Here is a 23,977-nt window from a genome sequence, read left to right as displayed (position 1 = left end):
GGATGATAGGCAATTCCCCTTCTCGCTGTTTCTCTGTTGATAGCGTTTCTAACCTCGCTTTGTTTCTCACACCCAGAGATAAATTGAAAAGATAAGATGATAGAGCCATGCAGATAAAAATGTGACCAAAAAGCAGAGGATGGGGGAGGGGAAAGAGAAAAAAGATGGAAACAGAACAGAGGAGAGAGAAGACAGGGGTGGATATTGCCATCACACAAGGGTTGATGTGGCTGGGAAGTACGGGTCAAATGTGAGAGTGGAGAGTGGGCCTCATTCAAGCTGAGGTGTCAGAAAATAAGCAGGTGGCTGCCAGAGGAAGCTAAAAAGTAGCAGAGAGGTTAAGCAATATAATCCGGCTTCACAACCTCCCCCCAATGAGAAGCCTGCAAAAGCTTCCGTGGTTCTTAGAGATCAGAGTGCTGACAGCTCAAACAACACAGTCGCATTGGTCTGAATCTTGTCATTTGGGGGGATAGGGCTGCCTGCAACTAGTTAATTTTTGAAATACTAAGACCAATTCCCTAAAAATGTATCCTCAGACTTACTTTTGTTTGTTGGAGTTTTGCTCTGTTCCGGAAGGGGAGAGGGAGCACAGATGGCTTAAGTCAGAGCTCTGTGTTCATTACAGCTGGAGTTGCTTGACTTTGAAGCTTGAAACTTTTGCACCTCAGACATTTAACCAGTGGCCACATTCAAACCCAAATGTCAGCACCAAAAAATGCCAAGTATTCATGAAGATTGTGCTCATGAATTTTACATGTGAGGCTCATGCTCTCTGATCTTTTAAGATGTTCCCTCTCACCTTTATTTACTATAACATTTAATATTTCAAAGACACTCTAGTCATTTGTTAGTCAAATTTGTTACTCAAAAAAATCTTAAGAATATTGGTTCTGAAATGTTTTCATTTTACCAATATTGAAGCATTTTCTAACGCTAATTCTACACCATTTTACAGAATATCCAGATGTGTTCTCTGGGCTCTTCACCACACTCTCTTTTTGCGATCAGCATTTCAATACTGTTTTAATAAAAGAATTATTAATCAGGTGGTTTGAAGAGTGATTGGTACCCAGAACAGATATTTAGAAGACATAAGAATAGAAAGAATTCACAAAGTATTTTTCAAGTTTAAAACAAAATTTTGTGGAAAAATCTACTTTAATTAGAGTAACTATGATTAATTAACTAGAATTTTTGTTTCAGTAAGGATTAAAAAAATGTATGTTATGTTCCTTTCCATATCCCCCCCCCTGCTCCTTCTAAAGGATGAAGAGAAAATGAGTAATGTATGGATTGTTACCAAATTTACAGAACTATTAGCTCTTTTAGTTCCTATCAGGCCCCTGAGAAGATTCAGATTTCCAATTTAAATACCTTCATCTAAATTAAAGAATAATGTTATCATAAGAAAGAAAGAAAAAGTGTTTACCAAACAGCCACAAAAAACCCACCACATCAACAGTAGAAAACCACCAACTTTAAAAAGACTTTAGCTATAATGACGACCAATGCTGAGTTTGTACATAACAGATAACACAGTAAGTATTTTTTTTTATCTTTAAAGATTATAATGTTGCTGACCTGGTCTTGAAATCAGGTTCGTCTAAGGCCATCAGCTACCTTTGACCCACAGTGAAGTAGACGGTATTATTTATTCAAAGTATTTGTTGTTCAGATAACAAGACCCATCCTACTACAGCCCTGACTTTGGTCGTTTAGTAGTCAGGGGTGTAGAAGGGGGCTACTCTTTGGTTCTGGCCGCCCAGCTAGCTTAGACCTGAAATAATCACACAGAAACTGTATTAATTAAATCACTGCTTGGCCCATTAGCTCTAGCTTCTTATTGGCTAACTCTTATATTAATTTAACCCATTTCTATTAATCTGTATTTCACCACAAGGTCATGACCTACCAGCAAAGTTTCACCATGTCTATCTCCAGCAGCAGCTCCATGGCATCTCTCTGACTCCGCCCTCTTTGTCCCAGCATACAGCCTAGCTTTTCCTGCCTAGTCTATTCTGCCCTTGCCATAGGCTCAAAGCAGTTCTTCATTCATTAACCAATAAAAGCAATACATAGACAGAAGGACCTCCCACACCACAGGGGTCTTTGGAAAATGGGCTTTGTCACCAGCGCCATATGTGTTCAGAGTGATGACAGTCAAACCATCAGCATGTTCTTCACCTTGATGGCCTTTTCCCCTCCTGCCTAGCAGGGCACTCGGTGAGGCTGTTCCCATCCCATTATCTAGATGACATAGTTGAATAACGGACACCTGGGGGCCCCTGTGACAGTGTTACAAATGCCAGTATTTAATAAACAACATTATGCACCAGAAAAGTTAGGGTCACGTCTTGTTCTGCAAAGTGAAGCCAGCCTCCTCCGACAGGTACCCTGCACTGCATCTGCTTCTATTCGCTTAATCCTCTTGCATGGAGAGAAATTTATTTGTAATGTAAGTTATTTTTTTCTGCAAATAAACTAGAACAAATCGAAATTCCCTTCCCCACAAGACATTCTGACTCCACCATAAAATCCTTTGGTAAGCTCTGTAAACAGAGAGCATAATTAAATTAGCAAAGCATGAGAATTCTACTATGCCCACTCTGGTTGGCTGCCGCACGATGTGCATATCAAGGAGAAAAGCAAATACTTCTCAAAGATTATTTCCCATTATCCGCTGTTAATAACATGCCTCTTGGTACTGGCTAAACCATTCCAACTCCATCAGCAAGCACATTTTAAAGCAGATTCTGTTGACAGGTGCGGTTCTGAGGGCTGTTTCTTCCTCTGCGGAATTGCAGCTCCCTCCCACTCCTAGTCCTTCCTTGTAAACGGTTCTGAAACCCACTGACGCCCAGATGCTTTTATTACAGGGTGATTCATCTAGTTTTTAATCGCCTGGCCTTTTCTGCGGGGTGATAGAATCTCAGGCATCACAAGCAAAAATGCTCACTTGCATTTACATTTTTACACTTAAAGTGAGCGGCTCCCTGACAATGTAGTTGACTCAGAACCATTAAGGCAACCCCTGTTTGTATAATCTACTGCCTACACACCTGTGGGGGAGTACGGTTTAGCAAGAAGGGTCACTGGGTAGAGGTCACTGTGCATTTCATATATTTGAAATTTAGTCTATTTTGGCTCTGTCCATGTCCATCAATTTACTTGATTAAATTCTGCTGAAGAACAAGATACAGATCTATGAATTTGTCATTCACATGTATTTATGTGCATGGAAGCAACTTATTGATATTCTAATTGAGCAGCCATTACTCACTCTTTATCAAATGTGCACACTTCTCACTACCGTCCAAGCTGTGCCTGAAGCCAGGTAAGGAGCCAATTCCGAGACAAGGGCACTGCTTCTGTGGTTACTGAAGTCATATAGCAAATGCCTGGATACAGACTAAATGAAAACTACAGGCACAAGGTAAATGGACTTTGAATATTATGCTAGCCTCTTCTTTGTCGTCCAGACCTAGTAAAGATTATCTGTTAGCACTGAGCTATGGCTTATGGTTCCATACATTTTTATTTGCCAAAAAAATAACAAAATTGAAGTTAACAACAAGTATAGTCTTGGTGATATAGGGCAACTTAGGCTGTGTACCTTTGTGTTGTATTTGTATTTCTCGGTGATTACTATAGAAACAGTCCTAAGAAATTCTATTGCATAAAGAAATAGTGCAGCAAGCTCCAGTAAATGATCCCATATCCAGGAGTATGTGGGCAAGATGATTTAGACACAGGGGGAAAAAAAGCACACCACATTGGGGAATGTGGGGGTAGAGGTGAATGTGGGAGAAATTGGGGGTAGATATGAAGACAAGATTATATGCATATACAAAATTCTACAGTTAAAAATATATTAAACAAAGAGGTCAAGACTCAGCAGTGAACACATATATTTTCTTTCCTATGCTACAGTGTGCAATGGGTTGCTGGAACTTTAATGTGCCCCTTCCTCTTGATCTTTAGCTTATTTCCTTACAGCTTTAAATAAAGTCTCTAGAGATCAGCATTATCCCACGGAACTGCCTGAAATGATGGAAATGTTTCAGCATTCTGCACAGCAGAATACATAGCCACTAGCCATATGTGCCTCATGAGCATTTGAAATCCGGCCAGTGCTACAATGAGACTGCTTTTTAATTATGTTTAACTTTAGCTAACTCACACATGCACACGTAGGGGGCGGTCGGAACATTTCAGACCTCACCATGCATGGCTCATGTTTGCAGACCCACACAACCTGGATACTGATGGCGTTTTGCAGAGAATCTGATTCAAATGTTTTCTTCTATTCAACGCCAGAGAGCTGACTCCTGACTTTTGGAAAGACCGTTACCATAGTACCTTGCTGCTCCTAATTCCTGCTGCCTTTTGTTCCGGTTAACCACAAAATTGTTTTGTGAACAACAAAATAGTTCAGGTTGTTTCTCATTAATTCCATTTAAAACTCTTTGAAAGTGCTTGTTAAAATGGAGAATGGTAAACATTTCTCACGATGCTACACAGTATCTTGAGTAGTGTTGCTTGCTCTTAGAATTTTCACCAAAGGAGGCACAAGAATAAAATGAGGTTGGATTGAGTATAGGAAGCAGCAGACATAGTTGCTTTCACAGAAGCTTCAAGAATATACATTTGCTCTTTCTCCTTTGCTTTGCCTCTAGAGTCCTGAAGACAAAGTCACTTCTGAGAATAAAACACATAATTTGGTCCCTGAAGCTGGTCACAACAGGGCTTTGACTGAAGGGATGAAAAGTATGTGTATTTACACATTTTAAGATGAATCACCCATTCAGGAATGGTCCCCACACAGTGCCTAAATGTTCCCGTGTTTCACAAAATGCTTGCTTTCTGGCTTCTCTACACACCACTAAGCTGTTTGTGTGTTAGAACTGACAAGTACTGAGTCCTGGATCACTGTAATGACAGGCAGAAACTCGGGTACCAGAGGAAGCAGCATTCTAGAGTTCTAGAGTTTGCATTACCTACTGAAATAGAGACACTTTTCTTTTTATCTGTTTAGCAACATCCTCTGCAGCCATAGAGGCTACTTTTGCAAGATAAAAAGAAAATCCTCAGATATGTTAGAAACCTTTTTATAATTTATCTCTAAGCTCTGAGGGGAGATGAACATCCCATTTAGGAATGAGTGCTTCAAAGTCTCTTACTCTCTGCACATTGTCTAGGTGAGGGACTCTGTGTTAATTCCCTTCACTGCAGAAGAAGCTTCTCTGATAAGGATTGAACAAGACACTGATCTGTGTGTATGGAAGTGTGTCATTAGGGATCATTCTGCGTTGTGTTCCTATAGCAGAATCATAGCAGGGAGGTTAACAGGACATCTGAAAGATCTAGAACAAAAGGAAACAAACTCAAGCAGAAGGAATAGATGCCAGGAAATAATCAAATTAAAGGCTGAAAACAAAATAGAAATAAAAAAAGCAATACAAAGAATCAATGAGCAAAGTGCTGGTTTGTTGAGAAAATCAACAAGATAGATAAACCTTTATCCAAACTAACCAAAAGGCAGAGAAGGAATTTGTAAATTAACAAAATCAGAAATGAAAATGGGGATATAACAACAGACATAGAAGAAATTCAGATAATCATTAGGTCATACTTCAGAAACGTATACTCCACAAAATTAGAAAACTTAAAGGTAATAGAAAATTTTCTGGATATATATCACATACCAAAATTAAATCAAGAACAGATAAAGTTTAAACAGACCTATAGCCCCTAAGGAAATAGAAGTAGTCATCAAAAGTCTCCCAACCAAAAAGAGCCCAGGGCCAGACAGTTTCAGAATAGAATTCTACCAAATTTTCAAAGAAGCAGTAATACCTATACTCAAATGATTCCACAGAATAGAAACACAAGAGACATTGCCAAAGTCTTTTGAGGTGACAGTTACCCAGCTATAGAGACTTGCATGGGTATGGATCTTGGTTTATTGATACAAATTTAAGGTCAATTTTGTTATACTGTATATATGTATTTCTGATCTTGATTAAGGTGTTATGTTTGTCCATCTCATTTAAAAATGTAGTGTATAATTAAGAATTATAGGTTAATAGATAGTGATCCATAATAGTCAAGCTTGTAGTCATGTTAGTTAGGTTTTCTAGATATATAGAGATATATTTCAGTGAGATACGTATTCTTTAAATCTTTCAGAGACCTTCAGAATATGGCATTTAAAATATTTTAAGAACTTAGGACTTTTCATGACAGTGAGACACATCTGCTCCTGGCAGCACCAAGTTACTTCAAGAAGAAGAAGGGGATCAAAGAGGCTTCTTACAAAGTTTGCTAGCCATTTGTACAATAAACTACTCTTGCCTGGACTGCTAATGCTATGCTGTATGAACTTAACATGCAGGACCCACAGAGAAATGACTCCTGAACTTGCATAAAAGTGAAATGATTCTTCATGTTTCCTGCTTCATGAAAGAGTCTACCAGACATTCCAATGACACAGAACTTACGGAGGCATTACCATCCCTGGCATCAAGCTCTGTTATAGAGCTACAGTAATTAAAACAGCCTGGTACTGACATAAAAACAGACAGAAGGACCAATGGAACCGAATCAAAGACCCAGATATTAATCCACATACCTTTGAACACCTGATTTTTGACAAAGAAAATTGCAAATTAACAAAATCAGAAATGAAAATGGGGATATAACAACAGACATAGAAGAAATTCAGATAATCATTAGGTCATACTTCAGAAAAAAGAAAGCATCTTCAACAAATAGTGTTGGCATAACTGGATGTCAACATGTAAAAGAATGCAAATAAATTCATATCTATACCAATGCACAAAACTTAAGTCCAAATGAATCAAATACCACAACATAAACCCAGCCACATAGAACCTAACTGAAGAGAAGTGGGAATTAGCCTTCAGCATGGTCACAAGAGACCACTTCCTAAATATGACCCCAGTATCACAGACCACTATAGAGCAGCAATTAATAAATAGGACCTCCTGAAATTGAGAAGCTTCTGTAAGGCAAAGGACAAGGTCACTGAGATAAAACAGCAGCCTACTGAATGGGGAAAGATCTTCACTAATCCCATATTGGATAGAGGGATGATCTCCAAAATATTCAAAGAGCTCAAGAAATTTAGTCATCAAAAGAACAAATAACCCCCCAAAATGGGGTACAAATGTAAACAGAAAATTCTCAACAGAAGAATGGCTGAAAGACATTTAAGTAATTGTTCAATATCCTTAATCATCAGGGAAATGCAAATCAAAACAAGTCTGAGATACCATCTTTTTTTGTTTCTGATATACCATCTTACACTGACCAGAATGGCTAAGATCAAAAACACCAATGATAGTTTATGCTGGAGAGGATGTGAAGTAAGAGGAACACTCCTCCATTGTTGGTGGGAGTGTAAACTTGTACAGTCACTTTGGAAATCAGTTGGTAGTGTCTCAGAAAATTAGGAATCAGTCTACCTCAGGACTGAGAAACACCACTCTTGCGCATACACCCAAAATATGGACACTCTTACCATAAAGGCATTTGCTCAACTGTGTTCATAGCAGCATTATTCATAATAACCAGAACCTGGAAACAACCTAGATGCCCCTCAACGGAAGAATGGATGGATAAAGAAAATGTGTTTCATTTACACAATGGCATACTACTCAGCAGTAAAAAACATCTTGAAATTTGCATGCAGATTGGTGGAACTAGAAAAAGCTGTCCTGAGTGTAGTAACCCAGACCCAGATAGACAAACATTGCATGTACTTACTCATGTGGATATTAGGCAAAAGCAAAGAATAAAAAGCCTACAGTCTATGATTCCAGAGAAGCTAGGAAACAAGGAGAACCCTAAGAAAAACACACAAGGATCCCCCTGAAAAGGGGAAACAGATCAGACCTCCTGAGAAAATTAGGAGGTGGAGGGAGAAGAAACAGTGGAAGGGACAGAGGGAGAGGAGAAGGGAAGGAGAGAGAATAACATGAGGGAACAGGATGCTCAAGAAGGGGGAGGACAGTGAGGGCAAGAAAGAAAAGAGATTTATTGAGTGAGGGAGCCATTAAAGGGCACTAGGAAAATTCCCAGAAATCCACAAGGATGACACCAGCTAAGCCTCTAACCAATAGTGGAGAGGGTTCCTAAATGGCCTTCCCCTGTGATCAGACTGATGACTAGTTTAATTGTCTTTATAGAACCTTCATTCAGCAACCGATGGAAGTAGATGCAGAGATCTACAGAGAAGCACGGGGCGAGCAACCAGAGACTAGTCCAAGAGAGGATCAAGACCATGATGGTGATACCCACAGAAACAGCTGACCTGAGGTAGTGAGAGCTCACTGACTCTGGACTGAGAGTGGGAAAACCTGCATCAGACTAAACTAGGCACAATGAATGTGGTGGGGGAGAGGGGTCAGCTGTAAGCTTGGGCAGTCTGTGAGTCCACCGGCAGGTCCAGGATTTATCCCTACTGCATGAACTGGCATCTAGGAGTACAGTCTCTTTGGAGGGATACTTTGCTCAGCCTAGATATAGAGGGGAGGACCTTGGTCTTGCCTGGAAGTGAAGTATCCTTTCCTGAGGAGTGAAGCGGGGGGATGGAGGGAAGGCTGGAACTGGAGAAAGGAGGGACTGGGAATGGGGTAGCTATGTAAAATGAGAAAAGATTGCATTAAAATTTCTTAATAAAAAGGAAATCACAAAATATTTTTGTTTAAAATCAATGGTCACAGCACTCAAATAGTGTCAGTAAGCATATCTGAGTAAAATAATAATTGATAATGACTATGAGGCATATAACCATTATCTTTCATTTGTAGGGTCAACATAGTTAGAGAAAGACTATTTCCAAATCGTCATATGTTTAAGACTTTATTTCTGCTCTTCATTTCTTTACTGAGCTCCTGGTTGTGGTTTCCTTTTCTAAATAAAGGCGATTCCCTGTGGTTTACAGAGAACGATTTCCAGAACACATCATCTCCCACTGCTTAATCTTTGCTTTAGTCATATTTTACAGATTATATTTAAGGCAGGAAATTGTATTTGTTTAAATTCAAAGTAAGTATATCTCCAAATCTAGCCAAAGATTTCAGTGCATAAGTAAATGAAATAAATGTTTGCCGGCTGATCTGCATTAAAACTAAGGATTGTACGGTATGGTGATTGAAATAAATAGCAGCAAAGTAGTTCTGGAATCTATGTGGTAAATATGAGAAATTGTGTGTGTGTGTGTGTGTGTGTGTTTGTGTGTGTGTGTGTGTGTGTGTGTTTGGTTTGTGTTTTTATGTGTGTGTGCATGAATGTATGTGTATATTGTGAGTATATGTGTGTGTAAATGTGTGTGTGAGTGTGTATATGTGCATACATGCATATATATGCATCATTCAAAAGTATTCTTAGCTTGGGAATATGAATCACATAAACAAGATGCAGCAGTCTCCCCTTAGTTTCTCTTCATGTGTCCCCCGTTACAGTCGACCTCAATCTTCACTGAAATAATGAACTTTGAGCTGTGTGCCATTGGAATGCTGCAGCTACACCATCTCATTTTGTCTCACCCAGACATGAGTTATCCCTTAGAGATATTTTAAAGGAGAAGGAGAGATGAAATTTACATTGCTTATATTAAGTAAGTGATCGTCAGCTTTTATTTGCTACAGCAGATACCTGAGATAACTTATAAACAGAAAAAAAATGTTTATTCAGGATCACATGTTTTGGAACTGTTGGTTTGGGTCTGTGGTGAGATAATACATCAAGATGGTATACCACAAAACCAAAAGCGTTCATCAAAGACCCGGAAATTAAGGGAGAGAGCAGAGGGCTGGGGTCCCACAATCCCTGGACATACCTGACCCTTCACTGATCTCTCTTGTTCTACATCTCTTAAAGACTCCTTACAGATTCACCATGGAACCACATTTAACACAGAGACTTTTGGGGATGTCGGAGAACCAAACTATACATGGTATATTGCTATAGTTGTTCTAGGTCATTATTAAATAGTCAGTCTTTTACTCTGCTTAATTTATTCATAGGTTAAGTTGTACTCTAGGTATGTATAGGAAAAATGTTTGACATTTATGTTTCAGCACTCAGCAGTTTCCAGTATCCACTGGGGGTTGAGAAATATATTCTCTGTTGATACGGGAAAACGTGGGTCCATTTTGAACACAGCAAACACACAGACAAAGCCTCACAGAACATGCCCAGTATCTACTGAGACATTTCATGAAGCCGATATTCAGGAGGAAAATTTCATGGAACGTATCAGATTTAGAGCTGAGGATTCTGGAAGTAAAATTAAAGGCTGACCGAGGCAATGCGCTCCTCTTCTTCCAGGTTCTGCAGCTTTGGCACCAGCTCCCAGTTCTGCAGAGCAAAGGCCTGCTCGTCTCCCGTCTCCCGTCTCCCTGAGGCAAAGAAGGGGCTTGATGAACAGTTCTGAGAACTCCAGATTTAGGAAACAAGCTTGAGGACATATATTTTAAGGATATGTATGTGATTCTAATTTTAGATCTTTATTATGCATGCACTAGAGCACCAGTTTCTGATTTCGTATCTATTCAAACAAAAGCAAATGTAAAAATATTAAAAGTCCAAAAGGAAACAAAGTCAGCTTCTCTAAATGTGACAAGGTAGAAAGATGTGAACTTTCAGAGATTAATTTAAAGCCCTGCATAGTGTTTTTATTTTCAGAGCATCAAAAATAGCTCATGATGAATGTCTTTCCCATCTAATGAACATCAGGACTGCCCTATTTGCATTCTGGATTAGAGATGGGAAGCTGAGTTCTTCTAGAATATATTAGGAACCAAGAATAAAATGTCTCATATGCTCTGCTTGACACAATGAAGGCATCATCGCAGTGATGCAGCTATCAATGACTCAAATAAACAGCGGTGTAAGAACCCAAGTATGCTGGAGAGCAAAAGCAGCATGAGTCCTTGAGGGTTGTTTTTTTATTATGAAATAATTTAATGGTTTAAAAGTTACAGAAAAACCAAATCGCAGAAATTTCCACAAGATATTCATTCCTACTTTTGTGAACAAACAGAAGATTCCAGATGCATAACTACAGTCTTGATTAAAGAGCACACCCGAGCTTCAAACCTTCAGTGCTTTAACATAAGCTTCTTGGCAATAAGCATTATGCAAATGTAGACAGTGAAGGAAAACCACTTCTGAAAGCTGCCATATGCATTTATGTAAACAGCTAGTGAATTAAGGAACGTGGGGTTTAATTCCACTAAATGATTTCTGCCCGGCAAACTAAAAAGCCGGGATGCTATTGACTATTGATTGCACTCTGCCACAGACCAGGTGAAGAGTGGCATCTTGTGCACATTTGTCCAGGTCATAATTGGTGAGTCACTGAAATGATTGAGGACACTTTTTGTCACCCTGCTTTAAAGAATGTTCCTAATTGTAGACAATACGCTTAGTCCACACTCTTCCCTGTGCGCTCAGTCTCTGCACACCCCATCCCTTCTCGTCCAACTCTGGTAGATCATAGTTTACGGACAATATAACGCATACATTTGAAGTGCATATTAATGAGTTTTGACACTTGATACACCACAACCAAGACACAGGGCTCTCTCTTCTACCTTTCCGTGGTAAGGATTTCAATGTTGCTGCCCTGAGTATAGATACGCATTGGGTTTTCTGCCACCTAGGATAGATCACACAATTTCCCGGATTGAAGTCATGAAGTCGTCACTCATTTGTTAGGTTTCTTTCTCTCAGCAACATGTTTTATGAAGATTCTGTGTGGCTGAATGGATGTGCCAAGCACTCACCTCTTGAGACAGAGAAGGCGTGAAATTAAATTAACAGCTACATTTCGAGAACCATTAGAAAGGCACTGCACACCAGCAAGCGTGAGATCAGAACACTTTAAGCGTGAGAGAAAGGCTACTTGGCTCCACAGACAGGGAGAAGGGAGGTGGTTGCTCCTCTGCAGGCTTGAAGGAGAAAGATGCCCAGCAAGCACCACTAGTATGGACGCATGCTGGCAGCTCTGCCCTCTGAAAAGTTCCACAGTTGTCCCAGGCTTGCATCCCACTTGGAAGATAACCTGAAATTGGTGCAGTCATCTAACTACGGAAACATAATTCACTTTTCCCGAGATCTCCCAGAGACTTCCAAGAAGGGAGCAGTCTGAGTTTGACCTGGCTAAGGGTCGGGATCCCTGAAATCCAATCTCTGGGCTCCATAGCCCATGACTTCATAGCAATATCTCAGCAGGCAGCTTGTTGCTACAACTCAGGTGGCGGCTTTTCAAAATGGGTGTGGTCAAATCCTATTGTTTATCCCGTGCTGTAAGGGAGAGGAAGGCAACATGGAGTTGAATGCAAGGCTCTGCCACAGAGAACGGGAAGCTCAGGATGCCCTCGTAAACCAATCACGAAGACACAAAGTATAACCAGAGCGCTTTGGCTTAGAGGATACAGGTCACAACCCCAGGGAGACGGTCACCGTATTGAGTTTAAACTGGATATTCCCTGCCTCACAATAATGACGAGAAATGAGGCGTCATTTTCAAAAGACAGTTCTGCTTTTTGTTTTTGTTTCTATTTTTGGTTTGGGTGTTGAGGGTTCTAAGGGTTTCTCCATAGAGCAGAGAAACAGCAAGTAGCCCTGGTTGTCCTGGAACTTGCTTGTAGACAAGCCTGGCCTTGAACTCACAGAGATCCACCTGCCTCTGCCTCTTGAGTGCTGGGGATGGTTCTATTTTTTAAGGTGTGGGTTCATGCCAGAAATGGGGCTGGGTAACCTTAGTTAAATCTGATGCAGCCCATTGAAACTGCTTACTGAGTTCTCTAGCCAGCACTGTGCCCAATGGATGTTGCTGAGGAGCTTTGTGACCAGTGTCTGAATTTCTCTTCGTTGTCACCTACAACTCCTGGAAAACATCCGTAGGTATCACTCTAGAGAATGGAAAATCCGACTCAGGCCCTATTTAAAAGGAAGCCACTAATATTGTGTTTTTATGCCTCTTAGAGATTATCAAAATGAATTGAATTTCTAATATTTTATTTAGTAAATCAAGGGAAAAATGAAATTTTATAGTATATTTTTTCTAGCTATCTGGAATAAAATGATTTCAAAATAAAAAAAAATCGCCACCAAGATGGATAAGAAATTCTTAATAAAAAATTAGCCCCCCAAGATTCCCATTAAAAAATTTACAGATGCTTTTTTTTTCTTTGTTTCAGCAAATGGTGTATCCTTAGAATTTAGGGATGGATTTAGAACTATCCCTCAATGTACTATAAAGGAATGTTTTGTTGGTATTGTTTATTTACGTTATTTAACCCCAAATAACATTTAAATCTTAGAGTTTGAGGCTCTTATGCATATGGAAATACTATATAAGTCCAAATTTTATTTTAAGAAATTACTTATGAGATAGACACTAAACTCAAAAAGAAGTGGTTTCTGTTTGAATAGATAAATGTTAATTCACTTTAAATTAACTAAGCCATCCAGACCCTAGATGTTGGCGTGTGTTTCCATTTTCCCCAGAAGGGAAATGCATGTGCTGCAGTATCCAAATGCCACCAGCATTTCTAAATTCACCGCTGCGCTGCGGAAAGAGAAACAACAGAAGCAGCTGTCTGCTCCCTTGGCGTTTAAGGAGTGAATTCAGTAACTCCCAGAGTAAACAGGATTGGCGACTCCCCGTCGTTGACTGTGTTGTTCAGTGGACTTCTTATTTCCTTAATATTTCAGTTTGGAATACAAAAAGGTTGAGATGGGTAAAATATGCAAGGGTTTCAAATTTGTAAATCAGCCCGAGGGAGGGGAGAAGCCATGTTAGGTTCTATTGAAGCCCTGTGGCTCTCACTGTTGAGCTCCGCTCATTCACTAGGGCTGTAATAGGTATTAACCACTGAACGACATTTACTAATGACATCGGGTTCCAAACACAGCCTCTAGCTCAAACCAGTGAGAGGATGGAGCTGGCTTTTCACATTTCCTGTCCAGACACCCTGGCTTCACATTTCGACTACACAACATGACACCCGTCTTGTATACAAGGAGCACAATCCCACTTGTTGAATCCATCAGCAGCCCTGGCCCAGGAGCGCACGTGAAAACACTGCATCACAGACAGCCCGCAAGTCACAACTTCGGAGTCGGTTTCAGTTCCGATCCAATCAGAGACTTAATATTCTCACCTGACAGACTTCAGGCATTCCCTCTCACCAGGGTAGTGTGGGTTAGAAATCAGGCAGCAAACAAATCAGGCGAGCAGAAGATGGAGAAGGGAAGCCAAGCTGTGCTATTGTTAACAACTGAGGATGAAGGGAAAATGAAGACCGAGAGGCACAGAGACCATAGTGTTTTCTGCAGTTATCATTATTTGTGCTGTCTAAGTTTATTTTGTAAGTCTTGGCTCTAGAATGGGAATGCCATGCGTTATATCTATAAACAGATGTATTTTATGTTTATAGCAAGCTAGAGGTAACTATCTCAAATAATGTTCATTTCTTTATGGTAAAACTTACAAAATTCTTTTTTTCTCCATCTTTTTTAGCTTGTTATTCATTATAATTCTCTGTAGTCATTCTGTTGTACAAAGCATGGTGTATGTGCGGTGTGTGTGTGTGTGTGTGTGTGTGTGTGTGTGTGTGTATTGGGATGCTTTTGCCATGATGATTATGTGTAGGTAAGAAGGCAATTTTGTGAAGTTAATTCTCTCCTGCCACATTTTTGTGGGTTTGGGAGCTTGAGCTAAGTTGACTGGGTTGCTGAGCAAGCACCTTTACCTGCTGAGCCACCTCAGTGGTCCTGGAAGACTTTCATCCTCCAATCAGCTCATTCTACCAGGCTAATGAGCTCTGATTCTTAAATCGGGGACGACTTACACTATTTTCCTTGAGTAGGTTAACACACATGATTGAAATGGTCTGTGATGTCACTGGTGTGTGAAGTGTCTGTAATGTCAGTGGTGTGTGAGGACAGTATGGATTGTTGACGTTGAAAATCAGTAGCAAGTTGAGGCAGAATCAAGCTCCTCCCCCATATGCTCTGTTGATTCCCATGGGAGGCCTTACCCCTTCTGAATGGAGACAAAAGAAGAGTGGATGAGGGGATGGGTAGAAGGAAGGTGGTATGAGGGAACTGGAGGAGAAGGGGGAGGGGAAACTGGTTGGTTTGCAAAATTAAAAAAAATGATAAAAAAAGAAAGAAAATCAGTAGCAATTGAGAAAACACAGGAGACGTGGTTGTGGGAATAAGAGAACAAGACATAGCCAGCGAAGACCACATTAACAGCAGAGACATAAATCCACCCCGAGGACATTAACAGTAAAAGTGTGCATGGCACTCCGTGACACAGCAAGGCACGGCACGTTTGTCTCCTCCAGAATAGACACAAGGACTCCCTCCTGGACTTAGATGGAGAGGATGCAGTAAAACACACAACTTTCTTCTACAATAGAGCCTTAAGGAATGATGGATTGCTCTCTGTAAAATCCCTTCTGTCCAGTTACTAACATGTTTGGTCCCGTGACACTTCTTATTTCCTTATTCTATGTAGGAAATAAGTAACACTGTATTAGAATGGAGTACCAAGTAAAGAACTAACCTAATCTATTTGGAAATAAGTAACACTGTATTAGAATTGAGTACCAAGCAAAGAACTAATCTAATCTATTTGCAGTTTCAAGAGGTGTGTACTTTCACTAATTAACACTCATGTCTCTAGGGAGATGGCTACATAACACTTTGCCCTAATAGTTCAGTCTTCTATAGCAAAACGCTATGTACTGGATGGATTCAACCACACAGACTCATCTTATTATACAATTCTGAAAGAGATCGAGATCACGTTGCTGGCACTCTGCTGCCATTCTGGCTCATGGGCAGCCTCTTCTCATTGGACCCTCACAAGGTGGAGAAAGCAAGGAAAAGCTCCCCTGTGTCTCTTCCTGTAAGAACTGGAATCCCGTCATGAGGCCATCACCTTTATAAACTTACTCTAAACCTGATGTTACCTAAAAATCCATCTCTAAACTCAATCACTTGGTGCTGGCTGGGTTAGAACTTCAGTATATGAATTTGGAAAGGAATAAGCTAAGGCTAAAGAATTCCCCTCATCAAAATAAAACACCAACATTCCTGCTCTCCTTTCTTATCAGCAACGCAATAGAGAGGAAAAGTGATCATTTATACATGAGGGGAAAGAAAGGAGATGATTGTGAAGGATGCTTCCTTGTGTTTGTGGAACTAACTAGGAGTCTGCCTGCTGTGTGGATACCCATGTGAAGTCTATCAAGGGAACACTGAAATCAAGCAGTGTGTAGAATTCAACTCCGGTCTCCCTAGTCAAAGCCTACAGCATCTTTAAGACATCCCAGGAGCATGCTGTGCCCCACTTTATAAAACACAACTATAGTCCCAGCAGTGTCAAAATGAGCATTTGGCCTCCCTCCAGGTTCTCAGGGGAAAGGAACAAGGGTTTGGACAGTAACAATTTCGGAGTCTGTCCTGTGTCTTGAATAGACTCGGGAAACTTTTTGGGAAGCAGTCAGGAAGTCTGACTCAGCCTGTACTCTCATTTTATATAATTTTGTCATTATTTGTTTCTGCAATATTTGTGGAAAACTGGGCATGAATTTTATATAACATCTATTTTAAAAATGAAATATCATTAAGTATAACACTTGTCAAATGTTGAAAGTTAAGCTGCAAATCAGAAATTCACCTAGCTAAGAATCTAGGTTCAAAATTCTAGTACCTCAGCTGCCACTGAATGATTGTATAAGGAGAAGCAGTCATTTAACTCAAACATCATTGTCTGTTCCCAAGGGTGCAATAGAGTCATGACAACCCACTTCTTTTTCTATCTACTTGTCTTACATGAACACTTGACTGAATAATTTCAATTAGACCCAATAAAACTCAAGAAGAAATGTTATTAAAATACTTGCTGTTCTTTTTCTCCCTTCTTTCCTGACATCACCTAAGGATACCCCGATTTTGCTAAATCTCATACAGAAATGAGGAAGTACAGGCAAAAATAACATGATGTCAGTGTGTCAAGAAGAGATGAGTGTGTATTGAATGGTTGGGGAGTGACTCTCTTTCCTGTGTTCTACACTTGCTGGAATGAACTTGTCACTCCCATGGACTTCCTTGTGTTTCTCCTGCCAGAATGCTGGGCTCTATCATAAAACACACACTGTGGAGCAATTCTATGGAATTCTGTATGGTCTCCGGTGGGTATCTTCCTTGAAACAAGGAAATCTGATTCTAAAGCAGACATCTTGGTATCTTGAAATGAGTGTCTTCAAAACCCAACGTTTATGTCTGCTTTCAACTCTGCTTCCCTCTGACCACGACAACTTCAGTAACTGGAACATGTGCAAGTCCACGCTCCTTTCTCTGAGTCTTTGAACAGACATATTGTTGAGGTCTATGGAAAAGTAAACATTGCATACATTTTATTATTCATTAGCAACCCACCCTACCATCTCACCAAACTGTAGACAGAATGGCTTGGAGCTTAGTATGCCACAATTTCGGGAGCAGAACAAAGCCTTCAAGCCATGGTAAATGCAGACTAGAGATGGTCTTAATCTGTGCAGGATAAGATATTCACACATATCGGTTTAAGTCAGAGCAGATTTTGTATCCATGTGAGTTTAGCAGGTGAGCTGTTTTGATTTCAAAGAACAGGTAAGAGATTACATAGATCTATAAAAAGAAATACCTGTGGCTCACGGTTAACACTGAGCAATAATGGTAGTCAATTGCCAGCTCTCCTGAGACGGAAAAGATGCCCCTCCTCTGCCACACCTCCTCTTCAAGTATGAAGTTTATGTGACTTCAAAGATTGTTCAAGGGTTTTGTTTAATTTGGAAAAGACATTAGGGGTCACATTATGAAGGGTGGAAGCACAGGCTCTGGGATCAATTAGGTAGAGCTGTATTCGAATCTGGCGGCTCTTGTCATCAGCCCCCTGCAGTCATCCATTAGATGGACAGTCCAGTGCCTCCACCAAGGCTAGCCTGATCATCACTGAGTTCTCGGTGACAGGCTCTCTACTCGGCACTGAAGATAGGTCAGAGTGTAGCAGAGGACTAAGTGTAACCTTGTATTTAACACTTCACGTGGTGGTAGCCTTTGATAGCTAATTTGACAATGTCTATTGTCTGGTGTTAGAATCAAGAAAACCAAACTCAACTCTTGTTTTTACAAAACGTTTATTCTTTTTATTAATAATGTATTATTAATTCTTTGAGTGTCACACAACTCATTATGTTCATCTTCACCTGCATCAGCTCCTCCCAGATATTCAACGTTGTGCCTAAGAATATAATGTTTACTCAAGCCAATATGTCCCCAAACTCATACGAGATTTGTAAGTCTATGGCCCTCTGATTCATTTGGATCATAGTTTGTTTGTTTGTTTTCTGCTTTTTTTTTCCTTTTTTGGGATTTTTGCTTACTGTTAATGTATCTCACTCTCGGAAAATACTATATCTAAATGGGAGGCGATCTCAGAATTTGCCAAAGTTCCAGGCTGCTGCTGGTTTTAAGAGGCACCTAGCCACTTGTCTGTTAGCTACACGAGATGCAGTGTCATGGCTAATTGGGAATCCATCCATTTCCGCTAATAAGAAGTGTCCTGCTTTGTTCATAATTGTGATGATGTAATACCATTTTGCTGGAGGAAAAAAATCATGCAAATATTTTTAGCTAAGGAAAGAATGGTTTAATTTTGGAGTTGCGTTGCCAGGATATGTTGTCTAGAATATGCATGCTTTGTGGGTTTAGGGGGGCTATATTAAATGAATCAGTGAAGTATTTGCATTCAAAAAGATTGAACGCCTATTCTTATCCATTCACCTCTACCAGATTTTTTTTTAAAGCTGTCATCATTTCTTTGCAAAACAGTGCTATTTTAGCTTCATGTTTCAAAAGAATAGCTAAGGGACCAGGACTATTTCTCCGTGCGGAAGGCACAGCGGATCCGCCCTTTTCCTGCTTTGCGCGACTTGAAAACTAGCTTTGGAATTCTTCAAGCCCGTGGGAGTAAACTGACAGGAACCCCCGCGAGAAGAAAAAACTCCCTACTTTGACTCAAATGCAGAGCAACTGAGCAAATTGGAAACATTCTCTGTGAGTCAGGATTCTGTGTCTTAAAAGCAAAATAGCATTCAGCCAACTCATTTGGATCATGTCAGGCATTCTAGTTAAATAATTATTAACAGATATTTAGGAATATTATTTATAAAATGTATTATGATATAACAAACACATAAACCCATCAAGTGTATAGACCTTATAATTTCAAATGCCCCATTCCTGTGTATTTATGATGTTGTAATATTGCTGAGGAACAAACTGCTGAAAGCATCTCTCAATATTATTCTCATAATTCTCTAAAAGTTCTTCTTCTAAGACAATTCTTTTTCAGGACTCATCTTGGAACATACTTGTCAGGAATGTTTCATTAATTCCTGAATATTGTAGAAATTATAACCCCAGGAGTTAGAAAATTTGACAGTAGACAGATCACATGTTTTCAAAGATGGAACATTATAAAAATAGCTCACAAAAGAACTCTCAGGAACAAGAAATGGGAAATAACTTTTAAGAAATAAAATGCAAACGACCATGTTTTCCTTTGCCTTGTCTGTAACACGCTCTGTATTGACTGTGACAGACGTTCCTGACTAGTACTGTGGAAGCAGAAAGATGGCAGCAAGTACCATAGCGTCTACTCCCTTGCTCCTCTACATGAGGCTGCATCCGAGCTCACACTGATGACAGACCAGCTAAGGTCCATAATCGAAGGCGTGATCTCCAAGGTATCAATGCTGTGGGGGAGAGGACTTTGGAGATGTGTGGAAGTGGACCGCTGTGCATGCGCTCTTAATGTGCCTTGTGGGATCCACAGACCTCTCTCTGCTACAGTTTGAGGTGCAAACATCTGCATACTCTAACAAGAATGACTTTCACTGCCATTTGCCAACCCCAGTAAAGATCGGAGCAGAGAAACTGCTCTGTTGTGTTCCTGAACCTCCAAAACTTTAAGTGAAATAAACCTTGTTTCTCCATAAAATTACTGTGGTGATACGGAACTGACTGATATGCTACTGATCCGTATCTATTAATACACGGGGACTTCACATACAGAAATGTTCTCCAAATCAAACATAAAATAATTACCTCAGAAACTCAATGGTTTTCAAGAAAAATATATAATTTCTATATGCTAATTATTTATATTAGGGGAAGTCTATTGATTTCTTTTAAACTTTCTGATTTTAACATTCTTCATTGTATGGAGAGTGCCTTCAAATATTTGGTATCTAATGATTCCCTTTGTCCCCATGGGCTGTGCATTGAGAGAAGATAAATGGATGTGTGAACCCAGCTTTTTGATAATAAGCCATGCCATTTTTTGCCTTAAAGAAAATCCTCCAAATGAATTATTCTGTTGATAAGTTGTAAGTTTAGAGTCTTCCTTCTCCATGACACAGCACATACTAGAGAGGGAACTTCTCAGTGTTATTGAGGGCCTCTCTTCCTAGATATAAATTTATCTACAGATTTATTTTCATTTCATTTATGGATCTGTGTGTTTCCCACATGTGTGCAGGTGCCTGCAGAAGTCAGATTTCATGGAGCTAGAGAGTTACAAGCAGGTACGAGCCTCTCAGAGTGGGTACTGGGAACCAAATTTGAACCTCTGTAAGAGGACCAAGTACTCTTAAGCACTTAGTCCACCTTTGATTAATTAATAGTCAAATGCATAAGTCATTTTAATCTAGAAAACTTCCAAAATTATTCCCCCATAGTATGTAATGTTTTCACAGTCAAGAAAATGACACTAGTGTCAAAAATATGTTTAAAGCATACACACAGCAAATATATCGCTAATGAAGAGAAGCCCAGCATGGGCTGGAACCCATTTCATTGGAAGATACCTGAGATTTCACGTCCCAAGTTTCCCATAACTTCTTCCACCAATATTTCGTCTTACTCTTGAATCATCACCCCAGCAGTGCTCAGTCAGGAGTGAGGTGACTTCTCCTTTTCCACATTCCTCCAGAAATGCTGTAGACATGTAGATTTGGCTAAAACTTACAGAGAAGAAAAGGAATTTCCCAAACTGAAACATAAAACACTTAACTAAACTTAAATTTTAATATCCATATTTATATACATCTATAATACATATACTGCCCTTTTCTCTTATTTTGTAGTAACAACTATGCTGGAGAGGAGGTAGCTGCTTTTAATTTGAAAATGACAAAGAGAACATGTACAATGTGCTCTCTTCATTATGGCTAAGAGGAAGAAAGTGTCTATGCACCATCTTTAAAATGCAATGGTACTAGACTTTCTGTGTGTTGACAGACCTGGAAAGGAAGTGTGAGATCACATCTATCTACCAGAGCTCGTAAGTCAGTTCCAGAACTCAGAAAAGAGGAACCCATGGGACACATGTTCTCCAACTGTCTGCTGCCATTAGCATAGGTTTGTTCTTCAGCCACACCACCGAAGTATAAAGGGTGAAGCAAAACAATATATTCAGCACATCACTATCCACGAGTTATTCTAAACAACCTACCCTGCTTGTGCTCACTAATTAAGATTGTAAATCCTACACCAATCTAGACTTACCCACAAGGAGGCATGTCTCAGGGAAGCAAATACAAATATAGTTGGCCTTTCTCATCATATGTGGATTCTGCAATTATAAATTTGCCTACATGCTCAGATGTACCTGTAACTCCAAAGTTGGTACTCAGAGCTCTAATAAACAGTTGTGGACATGTGCAGAGCAGAAAAAAATGTGAGAATTAGGCTAGTGTCCTTAACAAAGGTCAAATATGGTGATGTTCTGTCTCCTTATTTCAGGTCTTCAAAACAGGTGTTTTCTTAATGGTTGACCACTCACCATATTAATTTCTCATTTCTGTTTCTTCTGTTTGTTCTGTTTTTTCACTATGTAGCATGATCTAGCTTTGAACCTGCAACTTCTACCCAGTTATTTCAGTGCCCAGATTAAAGACACCTGTTGTGACTCCCACCTAAGTTTATACATTTTGTTCATAATTTCACTACTTAGAGAATCTTCCAAATATAGTACTCTAGTATGTTAGTATGGCCTAAGCTATCTCCTACTAAAATTTGAAAGATATAATCTTATATAATCCCATGTGACTATTAGAGACAAAGTTGGCAGGATAAGTTAAGATTCTCTGACTCACTGAGGTCATGAGGCCTACACTCTGATCTGTCTGATGATATTACCTGGTGCTCTCTCTATGTCTCTCTCTCTCTCTCTCTCTCTCTCTCTCTCTCTCTCCCTCCCTCCTTCCCTTCCTCCCTCCTTTCCTCCCTCCCTCCTCACTCCCTCTCTCCCTTTGTTCTGGTCCCCATCCACAAAGAGAAGTTGATTACCTGTAATACAAGAAAAGTCCTCATCAAAACTGAGGGTACAGAATCCTTGACTGTCACTTTTGAAAACTATAAGCACATATATTTCTGTTTAAAATAACAACCTATGGTCACATGTCACCTTACACCATTCCAACTAGGAATACTGACTAGTGTTTTCAAGTACAGGAAAGCTGTGATGTACCTCTTCAGAAAAATAACCGCAGTTCACTGTTAATTAACAAAAAATCTACTACAGCCAAACAAATGAAGATAAAAATCTGTATATGTGTTTCAAACTATAATGTAAAAAAAATTAATCTTGGAAGAAACATGTAATCTATGAGCCAGGAGACTAAAAAAACGAAAAAGAACTTAACTACTCATTACATGAGAAAGAATCGTGTTGAAGGCGAAAGCAAGCATTCAACACCAATAAGACTTGCCTGTTTAGCAATGACTTTCCATTGAACTTACATAAGAAAAATGGCCTCCAGAGGGCCTGGCTTTAAATAATTCAAAAACACTCCATTAATTATTCATAGCAAGTATATGTTAACAGAGGCATTTAAAACAGGAACAAGCGCAAAACAAGGTGACATATCGATTGCTTGATGAAGATGACCAGAGACGTGCAGGACCTTAAGCCCTGATGTCCCTAATGCACAATGGATCTGCACTTATTAACCCAGGGTCTGCTGTGACTACAGAAGATACAGCAGACACGACTTCCTGAAATCTTTGCTGCATTTGTGTTCATACATATGACACTGACCTCAAGCTCCTGAGACTCTTTTCATGTCTCTTTAGTGCAGTTACTTTTTGCCTCGGAGAGTTTCCTTACGTTCAGTTTTATTTCAGTTTTGCCCATTAGCCTAGCCTTTGTATATTTACATAATCACATAGACTATAGGATCTAGATTTATCAATAGTTATTTTTAAAATACATTATTTCCTCATTGGATTTTTTTTAACTTTTTATTTATAACAAGTACACTTTCCTACAGTCCCTGAGGGCAGTCAGTTGTAACATTTGATTTAGCTCCCTTCCAGTAAGTACAACATTTGACCAGAAGTTTCTACTGGTGAATTTTTCTGGTGGTACTGAATACACATGTTGCTCATTTCTTTTATTCATTGTCTTACCCTTTAAATCTATCATGGCCATTATAAAAGACAGGTTCCAGACATTCTGGGAAGCCTTATGTTCTTCTGAAATATAGTCATTTTTAAATAAGCTTTTAACTTATCTATTCTCAAATTCCAGACTTTGAGAATCTCAGTCTGACTTTTTTTTTGTATGTGAGCTCTTAATAAAATGCTCTTTTTATTCAGAGTAAGTATAAGGGTGATGTTTGTACACATAAACTGGGGATCCCGCCTCCTGGAGCTCTCTCACTATTAAACATTCCTCCTTCCTTTGCAGATGACTGCCCACCATTCACCATGCTGGGATTCCTGTGTTCGTGTTCCGACCACCACACCTGATATTCGTGACTGTCTAATATCAGGACAAACATCATCAAATAACCCCGAGAAAAGATCTTTA

The sequence above is a fragment of the Microtus pennsylvanicus genome, chromosome 16 (genome assembly GCF_037038515.1).
Source record: "Microtus pennsylvanicus isolate mMicPen1 chromosome 16, mMicPen1.hap1, whole genome shotgun sequence".
NCBI classification, from domain to species: Eukaryota; Metazoa; Chordata; class Mammalia; order Rodentia; family Cricetidae; genus Microtus; species Microtus pennsylvanicus.
This window is presented reverse-complemented; position numbering follows the sequence as displayed.